The sequence below is a fragment of the Oncorhynchus nerka genome, linkage group LG5 (genome assembly GCF_034236695.1).
Source record: "Oncorhynchus nerka isolate Pitt River linkage group LG5, Oner_Uvic_2.0, whole genome shotgun sequence".
In the NCBI taxonomy this organism is placed as follows: domain Eukaryota; kingdom Metazoa; phylum Chordata; class Actinopteri; order Salmoniformes; family Salmonidae; genus Oncorhynchus; species Oncorhynchus nerka.
Window position 1 is genome coordinate 7015762 of NC_088400.1, and position 18218 is coordinate 7033979.

Here is an 18218-nt window from a genome sequence, read left to right on the forward strand (position 1 = left end):
GACCCCTTTGAGACTGTAGGGAAGGGGGTGATGGGTCTGAGGGGAGGGGTTATGGGTCTGAAGGGGAGGGGTGATGGGTCTGTAGGGGGAGGGGTGATGGGTCTGAAGGGGGAGGGGTGATGGGTCTGAAGGGGGAGGGGTGATGGGTCTGAAGGGGAGGGGTGATGGGTCTGTAGGGGGAGGGGTTATGAGTCTGTAGGGTAGGGGGTGGGTCTGTAGGGGGAGGGGTTATGAGTCTGTAGGGGGAGGGGGGGTGGGTCTAACATGACTCTGAGAAAAGGTTTTGTCTGAACGGTGTTTCTTTTTGTTAACCCAATAATGTAACGGCGTTCTTCGTTTGTAGAAAGAGAGGACCGAAATGCAGCGTGGTGGTTACTCATGACTTTAATGGAAAAATGACACATGAAATAACTATACAAAACAACAAACGGAACGTGAAACCTAATTACAGCCTATCTGGTGAAACTACACAGAGACAGGAACAATCACCCACCAAATACAAAGTGAAACCCAGGCTACCTAAATACGGTTCCCCATCAGAGACAACAAGAATCACCTGACTCTGATTGAGAACCGCCTCAGGCAGCCAAGCCTATACTAGACACACCCCTAATCAACCACAATCCCAATGCCTACAAAAACCCCAATAAGACAATACAATAACCCCATGTCACACCCTGGCCTGAACAAATAATTAAAGAAAACACAAAATACTAAGACCAAGGCGTGACAAATAAACAAAAAACAAGACTAATCAAGTTCAAACTGAGGAGAATATGCAGGCATCTATCATAACAAAAAACAACAAGACGCCATGTAATGAATCACAGCCAGAAGAAGAGACGCAAAAATACATTTATTTTCCTTCTCTCCGTGACATTAAATCCATGTGAAATGTGCCTGGCGAGTAACATTGAAATGTTTGCAGTGTGTGAATTGGTTTTCTGTCACCTCTCTTTTGGGTGTCCCAGAACAACACCTTGATGCCTATTATCTGACCACGTAATTGCAATTGATTTTCTTCTTGTTTCTCTCTTTGTCTTTTTCCCTCCTATTTTGGTTTGCCATTGTTCGACAAGTATACTATTGAAAGTACGTTCTGACTGTTTTCTAGACTCGCCCAGCAACTGATATTTAATGGGGGAAATGAGTCAAAGACCAAATGTGTGCCATTATTTTCAGAAGGAGGAGGTGTGGATGCATAAATGTTCGAGACACAGCTGGTACATAACTGGTAGTTATTTTCACGTCATACCTTGTTCTGGTCCAGTTGAAACTTTTATTTATCTGTTATTTTGCCAGGTAAGTTGAACACATTCTCATTTACAGCAACGATCTGGGGAATAGTTACAGGAGAGAGGAGGGGGATGAATGAGCCAATTATAAACTGGGGATTATTAGGTGACTGTGATGGTTTGAGGGACGGATTTGTGAATTTAGCCAGGACACCAGGGTTAACACCCCTACGATAAGTGCCATGGGATCTTTAATGACCTCAGAGAGTTAGGTCACACGTTTAACGTCCCATCCGAAAGACAGCACCCCACACAGGGCAGTGTCCCCAATCACTGCCCTGGGGCATTTTTTAGACCAGAGGAAAGAGTGCCTGCTACTGGCCCTCCAACACCACTTCCAACAGCATCTGGTCTCCCATCCAGGGACTGACCAGGACCAACCCTGCATAGCTTCAGAAGCAAGCCAGCCGTGGTATGCTACTGGTAAACATAATACTGTTACGGTTGGATACATGTTTTTTGTGTAGCTTAGCTGTGCAACAATTTAAATAGCTAGCCTTGCTTTGCGCTAGGCTAGACTGTCAGTCAAAAAATAATAAATAAATAAATAAAACTGAAATGAGATTAACGACGAGAAAAAGGTAACATACCAAATTCTACCATGTGACGAACCAGACAAACCACAGTAAAATAATATCTAGTAAGCTAGATGTATGGGAGGCAATCTGTTCCGTACATAGTTTACGAAGTTATAGTGTACGAAACAGCCACTATGCTCCAAGACATGCTTACCTGCACACTGCTAGAGATGTACATTTATGTACATTTATGTTGCACTTAAATGGATGTCAAGCATACTGCCCTCTGCTCATACTGCCCTCTGCCCATACTGCCCTCTGCCCATACTGCCCTCTGCCCATACTGCCCTCTGCCCATACTGCCCATACTGTCCTCTGCCCATACTGCCCTCTGCCCATACTGCCCTCTGCCCATACTGCCCTCTGCCCATACTGCCCATACTGCCCATACTGCCGATACTGCCCTCTGCACATACTGCCCATACTGCCCATACTGCCCATACTGCCCTCTGCCCATACTGCCCTCTGCCCATACTGCCCATACTGCCCATACTGCCCTCTGCCCATACTGCCCTCTGCCCATACTGCCCTCTGCCCATACTGCCCTCTGCCCAAACTACCCTCTGCCCTCTGCCCATACTGTCCTCTGCCCATACTGCCCATACTGTCCTCTGCCCATACTGCCCATACTGCCCTCTGCCCATACGGCCCTCTGCCCATACTGCCCATACTGTCCTCTGCCCATACTGCCCATACTGCCCTCTGCCCATACTGCCCTCTGCCCTCTGCCCATACTGCCCTCTGCCCTCTGCCCATACTGCCCTCTGCCCATACTGCCCTCTGCCCTCTGCCCATACTGCCCTCTGCCCATACTGCCCATACTGCCCTCTGCTGCTCCTTACCTCCTCTGCCCATACTGCCCATACTGCCCATACTGCCCATACTGCCCTCTGCCCTCTGCCCATACTGCCCATACTGCCCTCTGCCCATACTGCCCTACTGCCCATACTGCCTCTGCCCATACTGCCCTCTGCCCATACTGCCCTCTCTGCCCATACTGCCCATACTGCCCTCTGCCCATACTGCCCTCTGCCCATACTGCCCTCTGCCCATACTGCCCTCTGCCCATACCCTCTGCCCATATACTGCCCTCTGCCCATACTGCCCATACTGTCCTCTGCCCATACTGCCCTCTGCTACTGCTCCTCTGCCCATACTGCACCCTCTGCCCTCTGCCCATACTGCCCTCTGCCCACTGCCCATACTGCCCTCTGCCCATCTGCCCATACGGCCCTCTGCCCATACTGTCCCTCTGCCCATACTGCCCTCTGCCCTCTGCCCATACTGCCCTCTGCCCATACTGCCCATCTGCCCTCTGCCCATACTGCCCTCTGCCCTCTGCCCATACTGCCCTCTGCCCATACCTCTGCCCATACTGCCCCATACTGTCTCTCCTGCCCATACTGGCCTCTGCCCATACTGCCCTCTGCCCATCTGCCCATACTGCCCTCTGCCCATCTGCCCATACTGCCCTCTGCCCATACTGCCCTCTGCCCATACTGTCCTCTGCCCATACTGCCCTCTGCCCATACTGCCCTCTGCCCACTGCCCATACTGCCCTCTGCCCATACTGCCCATACTGCCCTCTGCCCATACTGCCCATACTGCCCTCTGCCCATACTGCCCTCTGCCCATACTGCCCTCTGCCCTCTGCCCATACTGCCCATACTGTCCTCTGCCCATACTGCCCTCTGCCCATACTGCCCTCTGCCCATACTGCCCTCTGCCCTCTGCCCATACTGCCCATACTGCCCTCTGCCCATACTGCCCTCTGCCCATACTGCCCTCTGCCCATCTGCCTCTGCCCATCTGCCCTCTGCCCTGCCCTCTGCCCTCTGCCCATACTGCCCTCTGCCCATACTGCCCTCTCTGCTGCCCTCTGCCCATACTGCCCTCTGCCCATACTGCCCATACCCTCTGCCCCTACTCCTCTGCCCTCTGCCCATACTGCCCTCTGCCCATACTGCCCTCCTCTGCCCATACTGCCCATCTGCCCTCTGCCCATACTGCTCCATACTGCCCTCTGCCCATACTGCCCTCTGCCCATATACTGCCCTCTGCCCATACTGCCCTCTGCCCATACTGTCCTCTGCCCATACTGCCCTCTGCCCATACTACCATACTGCCCTCTGCCCATACTGCCCATCTGCCCATACTGTCCTCTGCCCATACTGCCCTCTGCCCATACTGCCCTACTGCCCTCTGCCCATACTGCCCTCTGCCCATACTGCCCATACTGCCCATACTGCCCTCTGCCCATATACTGCCCTCTGCCCATACTGTCTGCCCTCTGCCCATACTGCCCATACTGCCCTCTCTGCCCTCTGCCCATACTGCCCTCTGCCCTCTGCCCATACTGCCCTCTGCCCATACTGCCCTCTGCCCATACTGCCCCTTCTGCCCCCTCTGCCCATACTGCCCTCTGCCCATACTGCCCTCTGCCTCTGCCCATACTGCCCTCTGCCCATACTGCCCTCTGCCCTCTGCCCATACTGCCTGCCCATACTGCCCTCTGCCCATACTGCCCTCTGCCCATCTGCCCTCTGCCCATACTGCCCTCTGCCCATACTGCCCTCTGCCCATACTGCTCTCTGCCCATACTGCCCTCTGCCCATACTGCCCCCCTCTGCCCCCCCATACTGCCCTCTGCCCATACTGCCCTCCATCTGCCCATACTGCCCTCTCTGCCCATACTGCCCATCTGCCCATCTGCCCATACTGCCCTCTGCCCATACTGCCCTCTGCCCATACTGCCCATACTGCCCTCTGCCCATACTGCCCCCATCTGCCCTCTGCCCATACTGCCCTCTGCCCATACTGCCCTCTGCCCATACTGCCCTCTGCCCTCTGCCCATACTGCCCTCTGCCCATACTGCCCATACTGCCCTCTGCCCATACTGCCCTCTGCCCTCTGCCCATACTGCCCTCTGCCCTCTGCCCATACTGCCCATACCTTCTGCTCCTTCTGCCCATACTGCCCTTTCCCTCTGCCCTCTGCCCATACTGCCCTCTGCCCTGCCCATACTGCCCATACTGCCCTCTGCCCATACTGCCCTCTGCCCATACTGCCCTCTGCCCCTCTGCCCATACTGCCCTCTGCCTTCTGCCCATACTGCCCTCTGCCCATACTGCCCTCTGCCCATACTGCCCTCTGCCCATACTGCCCTCTGCCCTCTGCCCATACTGCCCTCTGCCCATACTGCCCTCTGCCCATACTGCCCTCTGCCCATACTGCCCTCTGCCCATACTACCCTCTGCCCTCTGCCCATACTGCCCTCTGCCCATACTGCCCCTCTGCCCTCTGCCCATACTGCCCTCTGCCCATACTGTCCTCTGCCCATACTGCCCTCTGCCCTCTGCCCATACTGCCCTCTGCCCATACTGTCCTCTGCCCATACTGCCCTCTGCCCTCTGCCCATACTGCCCTCTGCCCATACTGCCCTCTGCCCATACTGCCCTCTGCCCATACTGCCCTCTGCCCATACTGCCCATACTGCCCTCTGCCCATAATGCCCATACTGCCCTCTGCCCATACTGCCCTCTGCCCTCTGCCCATACGGCCCTCTGCCCATACTGCCCTCTGTCCTCTGCCCATACCCTCTGCCCTCTGCCCATACTGCCCCTCTGCCCATACTGCCCTCTGCCCATACTGCCCTCTGCCCATACTGCCCATACTGCCCTCTGCCCATACTGCTCCATACCCTCTGCCCATACTGCCCTCTCCTCTGCCCATACTGCCTCTGCCCATACTACCCTCTGCCCATACTGCCCTCTGCCCATACTGCCCTCTGCCCATACTGCCCTCTGCCCATATACTGCCCTCTGCCCATCTGCCCTCTGCCCATACTGCCCTCTGCCATATTTCCTTCTGCCCATACTGCCCTCTGCCCATACTGCCCTCCATCTGCCCTCTGCCCATACCCTCTGCCCTCTGCCCATACTGCCCTCTGCCCATACTGCCCTCTGCCCATACTGCCCTCTGCCCATACCACCCCTCTGTCCATACTGCCCTCTGCCCTCTGCCCATACTGCCCTCTGCCCTGTCCTCTGCCCATACTGCCTGCCCATACTGCCTCTCTGCCCTCCCATACTGCCCTACTGCCCTCTGCCCATACTACCCTCTGCCCATACTGCCCTCTGCCTGCCCTGCCCATCTGCCCTCTGCCCTCTGCCCATACTGCCCTCTGCCCATACTGCCCTCTGCCCATATGCCCTCTGCCCTCTGCCCATACTGCCCTCTGCCCATCTGCCCTCTGCCCATACTGCCCTCTGCCCTCTGCCCCTGCCCTCTGCCCTCTGCCCATACTGTCCTCTGCCCATACTGCCCTCTGCCCTCTGCCCATACTGCCCTCTGCCCTCTGCCCATACTGCCCCTCCCATACTGCCCCTCTGCCCATACTGCCCTCTGCCCTCTGCCCATACCCTCTGCCCATACTGCCCTCTGCCCATACTGCCCTCTGCCCATACTGCCCTCTGCCCATACTGCCCTCTGCCCTCTGCCCATACTGCCCTCTGCCCTCTGCCCATACTGCCCTCTGCCCTCTGCCCATACTGCCCTCTGCCCATACTGCCCTCTGCCCATACTGCCCTCTGCCCTCTGCCCATACTGCCCTCTGCCCATACTGCCCTCTGCCCTCTGCCCATACTGCCCATACTGCCCTCTGCCCATACTGCCCATCTGCCCATACGGCCCTCTGCCCATACTGTCCTCTCTGCCCTCTGCCCATACTGCCCTCTGCCCATACTGCCCTCTGCCCTCTGCCCATACTGCCCTCTGCCCCCTCTGCCCATACTGCCCATACTGCCCTCTGCCCATACTGCCCTCTGCCCTCTGCCCATACTGCCCTCTGCCCTCTGCCCATACTGCCCCTCTGCCCATCTGCCCTCTGCCCATACTGCCCTCTGCCCATACTGCCCTCTGCCCATACTGCCCATACTGCCCTCTGCCCATACTGCCCTCTCTGCCCTCTGCCCATACTGCCCTCTGCCTCTGCCCATACTGCCCTCTGCCCATACTGCCCATACCTCCTCTCTGCCCTCTGCCCATACTGTCCCTCTGCCCATACTGCCCATACTGCCCTCTGCCCATACTGCCCTCTACTGCCCATACTGCCCCTCTGCCCATACTGCCCATCTGCCCTCTGCCCATACTGCCCTCTGCCCATACCCTCTGCCCATACTGCCCATACTGCCCTCTGCCCATACTGTCCCCATACTGCCCATACTGCCCTCTGCCCATACTGCCCTCTGCCCATACTGCCCATACTGCCCTCCTCTGCCCATACTGCCCTCTGCCCTCTGCCCATACTGCCCATACTGCCATACTGTCCTCTGCCCATACTGCCCTCTGCCCATACTGCCCCTCTGCCCATACTGCCCTCTGCCCATCTGCCCATACTGCCCTCTGCCCATACTGCCCATACTGTCCTCTGCCCATACTGCCCTCTGCCCTCTGCCCATACTGCCCTCTGCCCTCTGCCCATACTGCCCTCTGCCCTCTGCCCATACTGCCCTCTGCCCTCTGCCCATACTGCCCTCTGCCCATACTGCCCTCTGCCCTCTGCCCATACTGCCCTCTGCCCATACTGTCCTCTGCCCATACTGCCCATACTGCTGCCCTCTGCCCATACTGCCCTCTGCCCATCTGCCCATACTGCCCATACTGCCCTCTGCCCATACTTTGCCCTCTGCCCATACTCTGCCCATACTGCCCTCTGCCCATACTGCTCCTCTGCCCATACTGCCCATACTGCCCATACTGCCCTCTGCCCATACTGCCCATACTGCCCTCTGCCCATACTGCCCTCTGCCCTCTGCCCATACTGCCCTCTGCCCATACTGCCCTCTGCCCATACTGCCCTCTGCCCATACTGCCCTCTGCCCTCTGCCCATACTGCCCTCTGCCCATACTGCCCTCTGCCCTCTGCCCATACTGCCCTCTGCCCATACTGCCCTCTGCCCATACTGCCCTCTGCCCATACTACCCTCTGCCCTCTGCCCATACTACCCTCTGCCCTCTGCCCATACTGCCCTCTGCCCATACTGCCCTCTGCCCATACTGCCCTCTGCCCATACTGCCCTCTGCCCATACTACCCTCTGCCCTCTGCCCATACTGCCCTCTGCCCATACTGCCCTCTGCCCATACTGCCCTCTGCCCATACTGCCCTCTGCCCATACTACCCTCTGCCCTCTGCCCATACTGCCCTCTGCCCATACTGTCCTCTGCCCATACTGCCCTCTGCCCTCTGCCCATACTGCCCTCTGCCCATACTGTCCTCTGCCCATACTGCCCTCTGCCCATACTGCCCTCTGCCCATACTGCCCTCTGCCCATACTACCCTCTGCCCTCTGCCCATACTGCCCTCTGCCCATACTGCCCTCTGCCCATATTGCCCTCTGCCCATACTGCCCTCTGCCCTCTGCCCATACTGTCCTCTGCCCATACTGCCTTCTGCCTTCTGCCCATACGGCTCTCTGCCCATACTGCTCTCTGCATATACTGCCCTCTGCCCTCTGCCCTCTGCCCATACTGCCCTCTGCCCATACTGCCCTCTGCCCATACTGCCCTCTGCCCATACTGCCCATACTGCCCTCTGCCCATACTGCCCTCTGCCCTCTGCCCATACTGCCCTCTGCCCATACTGCCCATACTGCCTTCTGCCCATACTGCCCATCCTGCCCTCTGCCCATACTGCCCTCTGCCCTCTGCCCATACTGCCCTCTGCCCTCTGCCCATACTGCCCTCTGCCCATACTGCCCTCTGCCCATACTGCCCATACTGCCCTCTGCCCATACTGCCATACTGTCCTCTGCCCATACTACCCTCTGCCCATACTGCCCTCTGCCCATACTGCCCTCTGCCCATACTGCCCTCTGCCCTCTGCCCATACTGCCCTCTGCCCATACTGCCCTCTGCCCTCTGCCCATACTGCCCTCTGCCATCTGCCCATACTGCTCTCTGCCCATACTGCCCTCTGCCCATACTGCCCTCTAACCTCTGCCCATACTGCCCTCTGCCCATACTGCCCTCTGCCCTCTGCCCATACTGCCCTCTGCCCATACTGCCCATACTGCCCTCTGCCCTCTGCCCAGACTACTGCCCTCTGCCCATCTGCCCTCTGCCCTCTGCCCAGACTGCCCTCTGCCCATACTGCCCCTGCCCAGACTGCCTGCCCTCTGCCCATACTGCCCTCTGCCCTCTGCCCATACTGCCCTCTGCCCATACTGCCCTCTGCCCATACTGCCCTTTGCCCATCTGCCCATACTGCCCTCTGCCCATACTGCCCATACTGCCCTCTGCCCATACGCCCTCTCTCTCTGCTCCATACTGCCCTCTGCCCATACTGCCCTCTGCCCATACTACTGCCCTCTGCCCATACTGCCCATACTGCCTCTCTGCCCATACTGCCCTCTGCCCATACTGCCCTCTGCCCTCTGCCCATACTGCCCTCTGCCCATCTGCCCTCTGCCCATACTGCCCTCTGCCCATACTGCCCTGCCCCTCTGCCCATACTGCCCTCTGCCCTCTGCCCATACTGCCCTCCCTCTGCCCATACTGTCCTCTGCCCATACTGCCCTCTGCCCTCTGCCCATACTGTCCCTCTGCCCATACTGCCCATACTGCCCTCTGCCCATACTGCCCTCTGCCCTCTGCCCATACTGCCCTCTGCCCATTCTGCCTTGCTTTCTGCCCATAATGCCCATACTGCCCCTCTGCCCATAATGCCCATACTGTCTGCCCTCTGCCCATACTGCCCTCTGCCCATTCTGCCCATACTGCCCCCTCCTCTGCCCATATTCTGCCCTCTGCCCATATACTGCCCATACTGCCCTCTGCCCATACTGCCCATACTGCCCTCTGCCCATTCTGCCCATACTGCTCCTCTGCCCAGACTGCCCTCTGCTCTGCCCATACTGCCCTCTGCCCATACTGCCCTCTGCCCTCTGCCCATACTGCCCTCTGCCCATTCTGCCCATACTGCCCTCTGCCCATACTGCCCTCCTCTGCCCATACTGCCCTCTGCCCTCTGCCCATACTGCCCTCTGCCCATACTGCCCTCTGCTCCCTCTACTGCCCTCTGCCCATACTGCCCATACTGCCCTCTACTGCCCTCTGCCCATACTGCCCATACTGCCCATACTGCCTCTCTGCCCATACTGCCCATACTGCCCATACTGCCCTCTGCCCATACTGCCCTCTGCCCATACTGCCCTCTGCCCATACTGCCCCTCTGCCCATACTGCCCATACTGCCCTCTGCCCATACTGCCATACTGTCCTCTGCCCATACTACCCTCTGCCCATACTGCCCTCTGCCCATACTGCCCTCTGCCCATACTGCCCTCTGCCCTCTCTGCCCATACTGCCCATACTGCCTCTGCCCTCTGCCCATACTGCCCTCTGCCATCTGCCCATACGGCTCTCTGCCCATACTGCCCTCTGCCCATACTGCCCTCTAACCTCTGCCCATACTGCCCTCTGCCCATACTGCCCTCTGCCCTCTGCCCATACTGCCCTCTGCCCATACTACCCATACTGCCCTCTGCCCTCTGCCCAGACTGCCCTCTGCCCTCTTCCCATACTGCCCTCTGCCCTCTGCCCAGACTGCCCTCTGCCCTCTGCCCATACTGCCCTCTGCCCAGACTGCCCTCTGCCCTCTGCCCATACTGCCCTCTGCCCTCTGCCCATACTGCCCTCTGCCCTCTGCCCATACTGCCCTCTGCCCATACTGCCCTTTGCCCATAATGCCCATACTGCCCTCTGCCCATACTGCCCATACTGCCCTCTGCCCATACTGCCCTCTGCCCTCTGCCCATACTGCCCTCTGCCCATACTGCCCTCTGCCCTCTGCCCATACTGCCCTCTGCCCATACTGTCCTCTGCCCATACTGCCCTCTGCCCTCTGCCCATACTGCCCTCTGCCCATACTGCCCTCTGCCCATACTGCCCTCTGCCCTCTGCCCATACTGTCCTCTGCCCATACTGCCCTCTGCCCTCTGCCCATACTGTCCTCTGCCCATACTGCCCTCTGCCCTCTGCCCATACGGCCCTCTGCCCATACTGCCCATACTGCCCTCTGCCCATACTGCCCTCTGCCCTCTGCCCATACTGCCCTCTGCCCATACTCTCCTCTGCCCTCTGCCCATTCTGCCTTCTGCCCATAATGCCCATACTGCCCTCTGCCCATAATGCCCATACTGCCCTCTGCCCTCTGCCCATACTGCCCTCTGCCCATTCTGCCCATACTGCCCTCTGCCCATTCTGCCTTCTGCCCATAATGCCCATAATGCCCATACTGCCCTCTGCCCATAATGCCCATACTGCCCTCTGCCCATTCTGCCCATACTGCCCTCTGCCCAGACTGCCCTCTGCTCTCTGCCCATACTGCCCTCTGCCCATACTGCCCTCTGCCCTCTGCCCATACTGCCCTCTGCCCATTCTGCCCATACTGCCCTCTGCCCAGACTGCCCTCTGCTCTCTGCCCATACTGCCCTCTGCCCTCTGCCCATACTGCCCTCTGCCCTCTGCCCATACTGCCCATACTGCCCATACTGCCCTCTGCCCATACTGCCCTCTACCCATACTGCCCATACTGCCCATACTGCCCTCTGCCCATACTGCCCATACTGCCCTCTGCCCATACTGCCCTCTACCCATACTGCCCATACTGCCCTCTGCCCATACTGCCCTCTGCCCATACTGCCCATACTGCCCATACTGCCCATACTGCCCATACTGCCCTCTGCCCATACTGCCCTCTACCCATACTGCCCATACTGCCCATACTGCCCTCTGCCCATACTGCCCTCTGCCCATACTGCCCTCTCTCCATACTGCCCTCTCTCCATACTGCCCTCTGCCCATACTGCCCATACTGCCCTCTGCCCATTTTCCACCAAGACAGAACGTACCATGTGATTGTTAAGAAAGAAACCTTTCATTCCAGTTCAATCAGTAATGATCTTATTTTCTCATATGATAATGAAGTACCACTAACATAACGCATTGCCTGACAGACTAGCAGACACCAGTGTACTGAGGTGATGAAAGATATATTGCCTCCAAAATGCGTTGCCTGACAGGCCAACAGACTGCAGTGTACTGAGGTGATGAAGATATATTGCCTCCAAAACTTGATGCCTGACAGGCTAACAGACTGCATTGTACTGAGGTGACGAAGATATGTTGCTTCTGTAATGTGTTGCCTGACAGTCTAACATACTGCAGTGTGCTGCATTGAGTTGATGAAATGTGTTGCTTCCGTAATGTGTTACCTGACCGGCTAGCAGAATCGTGCTCATTGAGATGATGAAGAAGTGTTTTTTCCACAATGCGTTGTCTGACAGACTAACAGACTCCAGTGTATTGAGGTGACGAAGATGTGTTGCTTCTGTAATGTGTTGCCTGACCGGCTAGCATGATCCAGTGTATTGAAGTGATGAAGAAGTGTTGCCTCCATAATGTGTTGCCTGACAGACTAGCAGACTCCAGTATATTGAGGTGATGAAGATGTGTTGCCTGACAGACTAGCAGACTCCAGTGTACTGAGGTGATGAAGATGTGTTGCCTGACAGACTAGCAGACTCCAGTGTACTGAGGTGATGAAGATGTGTTGTCTGACAGACTAGCAGACTCCAGTGTATTGAGGTGATGAAGATGTGTTGCCTGACAGACTAGCAGACTCCAGTGTACTGAGGTGATGAAGATGTGTAGCCTGACAGACTAGCAGATTCCAGTGTACTGAGGTGATGAAGATGTGTTGCCTGACAGACTAGCAGACTCCAGTATATTGAGGTGATGAAGATGTGGGCTCTATAATCCTATTTGAGCGAGGATGGTCTGCATTCCTTTAAATGTTCACGCTGGTATAAAGGAGTTTGGAGACAGGCGCAGGAATACACAACAGTGGTTTTTAGTACACACAAAACAAACACATATACAAAAACACTGGGCTGTACCCAAACAAAAGAACGAGGGTAACCCCCGTTGAACGACACGGGACGATACCCATAATACACGATATATATATATATATAGCACAGAGCATAACATCTGCACCAATGCATAGGTGCTCACAAGACCAACGGACATGTGGACCATAACTGACAAAGACAGAGGGAACAGAGGGCTCATTATACAGTATAACATACTAATCAGGGGAAATGGGAACTAGGTGTGTTTAATCAGACAAGACAGTCTGGGGTTGATGATGATGAATCCCGTTCAGTGAAGCCTAGAAAGCCTGTGACTTAGACCTCCGGGACTGGTAAACAGAATGAGCAGCAGTACCGGAGGGATCCGTGACATACATCAACTATAGGACTACGTCTCAAAAGGCACCATATTCCCTATAAAGCGCACTACCTCTGACAAAGGCCCAGGGCACTATTTAGGGAATAGGGGGCCATTTGAGACACTATATAGGGAGTAGGGGGCCATTTGAGACACTATATAGGGAGTAGGGGGCCATTTGAGACACTATATAGGGAGCAGGGGGCCATTTGAGACACTATATAGGGAGTAGGGGGCCATTTGGGACACTATATAGGGAGTAGGGGGGGCATTTGGGACACTATATAGGGCATAGGGAGCCATTTGGACACAATATGGTTGTTTGATTTCCTCTGATTCATATTCTCTTTCTCATTAATTCATTAATTGTACAATCTTATATTATTTCCCACTTCAGGCCTTTATTGCTTTGCATATGCCGCCATTTTTCGGTGGAATTGGATTGATGGAGATGATGATTGGTGGGGAGCTGTGGGATTGGAATGATGAAGATGGTGATTGGTGGGGAGCTGTGTCATTGGAATGATGGAGATGGTGATTGGTGGGAGCTGTGGGATTGGAATGATGAAGATGGTGATTGGTGGGGAGCTGTGGGATTGGAATGATGGAAATGGTGATTGGTGGGAGCTTTTGGACTGGAATGAAGATGATTGGTGGGGAACTGTGGGATTGGAATGATGGAGATGGTGATTGGTGGGGAGCAGTGGGATTGGAATGATGGAGATGGTGATTGGTGGGGAGCTGTGGGATTGGAATGATGGAGATGGTGATTGGTGGGAGCTGTGTCATTGGAATGATGGAGATGGTGATTGGTGGGGAGCTGTGGGACTGGAATGATGGAGATGGTGATTGGTGGGGAGCAGTGGGATTGGAATGATGGAGATGGAGATGGTGATTGGTGGGGGGCTGTGGGATTGGAATGATGGAGATGGTGATTGGTGGGGAGCTGTTGGAGTGGAATGATGGAGATGGAGATGGTGATTGGTGGGGAGCTGTTGGAGTGGAATGATGGAGATGGTGATTGGTGGGGAGCTGTTGGAGTGGAATGATGGAGATGGTGATTGGTGGGGAGCTGTGGGATTGGAATGATGGAGATGGTGATTGGTGGGGAGCTGTTGGAGTGGAATGATGGAGATGGTGATTGGTGGGAGCTTTTGGACTGGAATGAAGATGATTGGTGGGGAACTGTGGGATTGGAATGATGGAGATGGTGATTGGTGGGGAGCTGTGGGATTGGAATAATGGAGATGGAGATGGTGATTGGTGGGGAGCTGTGGGATTGGAATGATGGAGATGGTGATTGGTGGGAGCTGTTGGATTGGAATGATGGAGATGGTGATTGGCGGGGAGCTGTGTCATTGGAATGATGGAGATGGTGATTGGTGGGGAGCTGTTGGATTGGAATGATGGAGATGGTGATTGGTGGGGAGCTGTTGGATTGGAATGATGGAGATGGTGATTGATTGGAATCTCTGGAAGTCTTTGAACCCCCTTTCTGAAATGTCTACGTCTGTTTACACTGCAGTGTCTCCTGGACATCATTGGTATGTCTTGGAAGCAATTTCCCCCCCACAAATATGAATAATTCAGCACATATTAATCCAAAGGTCATCTTCTATTAATTAGTAGCCCTGCTGTTGACTAAACAGCCTCAAGGTACCTGATGGCCAGTTTAATTACAATTTGAAATGAGTGTACTGTTTGACAATCTCTATATGTTCACCCAATGCTCTCCCAGGCCGCATCACACCTTCAGAAATAAGTAGGCTTATAATGAGAACCATTTTAGCTTGTTGGCAGATCATTTATTGGCCCTGGTCAACAGTTGTGCTCTGTACAGGGAATAGGGTGCAATTTGGGATGCGGTGTTCTACAGTGTACACTGCAGGCTTGTAAATGACACCAACCGATGTATAATATTGCTGCTAACAAGCACTGTACGTACGTGATAGTAATGTGGTGATTTTAATTAATGCTATGCAGACATCTCTAGTATGGTCATCTTTTTAACAAGTATTTGAACATCTGGGGATTGGTCATCTGCTGTAAATGCTGTAATGCCAGTATGCTATGATTCTGTACGTGTATTGTACATGTGTCTTTCCTGTCCACAATGTATACCATCATATAATACATTCTACTATGACACCAACGCGAGAACATTGCCTTTAAATATCAATCACGGTGTCACACTGAACTTCTGCGATACACATTGAATAGAGCACGTTTACTAATAAACATAGTTCCCTTCCCTAAGCACATGATGCAGATGTAACAAAAATGTATCTCTCTTCTGGTCCCTTTGTATTGATATCACAGTAGTAAAGTAGTAGAGCATTGAGCCAAAGTGTCTCCAGGTACTGTGTTTGGCCCAGGGGTATTTAAAACCTTTCTGGCGCGGGCGCTCCGCTAGCGACACACCTCGACAACATCCGGTGAAATTGCAGATCGCTAAATTCAAAATGCACAAATCGTCATATAAAATACAAGTGTTATACATCGGCTTAAAGGTGAACTTCTTGTTAATCCAGGCGCTTTGTCAGATTTCAAAAAGCCTTTACGGCGAAAGCATACCATGCGATTATCTGAGGACAGCTCCCCATAAACAAAAGCATGGAAAACATTTTCCAACCAAACAGATGCATCACATAAGTCAGAAATAGCATTAAAATAAATCACTTACCTTTGAAGATTTTCATCATTTTGCAATCCCAAAGGTCTCAGTTACGCAATGAATGGTCGTTTTGTTCGATAAAGTCCTTTATATCCCACAAATGTCAGTATATTTGGCGCGTTTGATTCAGATATACACCGGTTCCAACTCACCCAACATGCCTACAAAGGATCTAATAAGTTACCTGTAAACTTGGTCCAAACATTTCAAACAATGTTTCTAATCCAACCTCAGGTACCCTAAAACGTAAATAATCAATCAAATTTAAGACGGAATAAACTGTTTCCAATACTGGAGAAAAAAAACATGGAGTGTGCTCCTGTTCACACTCACCAAAAGACTAGTGTCCATTTGAGTGACACTTAGAAAGAATACGACTACTTCTTCATTAATTTTTTTTTTTTAAATAAAAAAAAACATCGAACAATTTCTAAAGACTGTTGACATCTAGTGGAAGCTGTAGGAACTGCAGTCTGGGTCCTAATAACTTGGCTTTCCCATGGAAAAGCATTGGAAAATCCAATGACCTCAAAACATTTTTTTTCCTGGATGGATTGTCATCAGGGTTTTGCCTGCCAAATCAGTTCTGTTATACTCACAGACATTATTTTAACAGTTTTAGAAACTTTAGAGTGTTTTCTATCCAATACTACCATATGCCTATCCTAGCTTCTGGGCCTGAGTAACAGGCAGTTTACGTTGAGAACCTCCATCATCCAAACTTCCGAATACTGCCCCCTATCCCTAAGAAGTTGTTGCTGTAGTACTGCTGCAGTCCCAGGTACTGTGTTTGGCTCGGGGTTATTTAACTGTAGTACTGCTGCAGAGGAGTTCCTGAAGCAAAGTGAGTCTATGTCAAATTAAAGCTGTCACACACATTAGCCCTGCATAATCAATGAAGGCAATGCAGAGTTGATTAGCTTCATACACAGCAACAAAACTGGGTTGATTAGCTTCATACACAGTAAAAAAAAACTCAAGTTGGTTAGCTTCGTACACAGCAACAAAACAGGTTTGGTTAGCTTCATACACAACATGTTTGGCTAGCTTCATACACAACATGGTTGGTTAGCTCTGTAGACAGTCCAGGTGAGAACACAGTAACAAAACAGGGTTGGTTAGCTCTGTAGACAGTCCAGGTGAGAAGTCATGTCTTGTAATTCTGAGATGATGCCCCCACAGATGTAGCCTGGATCCCAGACCTGTGTATGCTTTCATTCCACTCCTTGCCACTCTTTAGCAAGACAACCCCCCTTGGGTTGTGCCGTGGCGGAGATCTTTGTGGGTTATACTCAGCCTTGTCTCAGGATGGTAAGTTGGTGGTTGAAGATATCTCTCTAGTGGTGTGGGGGCTGTGCTTTGGCAAAGTGGGTGAGGTTATATCCTTCCTGTTTGGCCCTGTCCTGGGGTGTCCTCGGATGGGGCCACAGTGTCTCCTGACCCCTCCTGTCTCAGCCTCCAGTATTTATGCTGCAGTAGTTTATGTGTCGGGGGGCTAGGGTCAGTCTGTTATATCTGGAGTACTTCTCCTGTCCTATTCGGTGTCTTGTGTGAATTTAAGTGTGCTCTCTCTAATTCTCTCTTTCTCTCTTTCTTTCTCTCTCTCGGAGGAGAGAGAAAGGCCTCAGGACTACCTGACATGATGACTCCTTGCTGTCCCCAGTCCACCTGGCCGTGCTGCTGCTCCAGTTTCAACTGTTCTGCCTTATTATTATTGGACCATGCTGGTCATTTATGAACATTTGAACATCTTGGCCATGTTCTGTTATAATCTCCACCCGGCACAGCCAGAAGAGGACTGGCCACCCCACATAGCCTGGTTCCTCTCTAGGTTTCTTCCTAGGTTTTGGCCTTTCTAGGGAGTTTTTCCTAGCCACCGTGCTTCCACACCTGCATTGCTTGTTATTTGGGGTTTTAGGCTGGGTTTCTGTACAGCACTTTGAGATATCAGCTGATGTACGAAGGGCTATATAAAAAAAAAATTGATTTGAAAAATAAATTTGACATACAAGTCTGAATTCCAAGCTACCCAGAGGAAGGGAAAACCTAGACCAAGGATATGTTTCATATCTCTGGTCTGTAACGTAACGTATTGTACTGTCTTGTATTGCATGTGTTGCTGTGATTCTGTGTATAGAGACGTATTGCCAGGGACACCTCTTGTCGATTTATAAATAGGATTTCTGAAGACATGTAGATATTTATCTGCTCATTTGTACTTCACATTGTTGTATACATTCGAATCACATGGCAAAAAAAAAACCCCAAAAAAGGACTATTGAATGGGAAAAGAGTCTACTGTAATGACGACAGGTTGATTGAAGAAGACCTGTAGAACTTGTAACAGCTTGAAGATATTGTAGTTGGGTGTTAAGAGG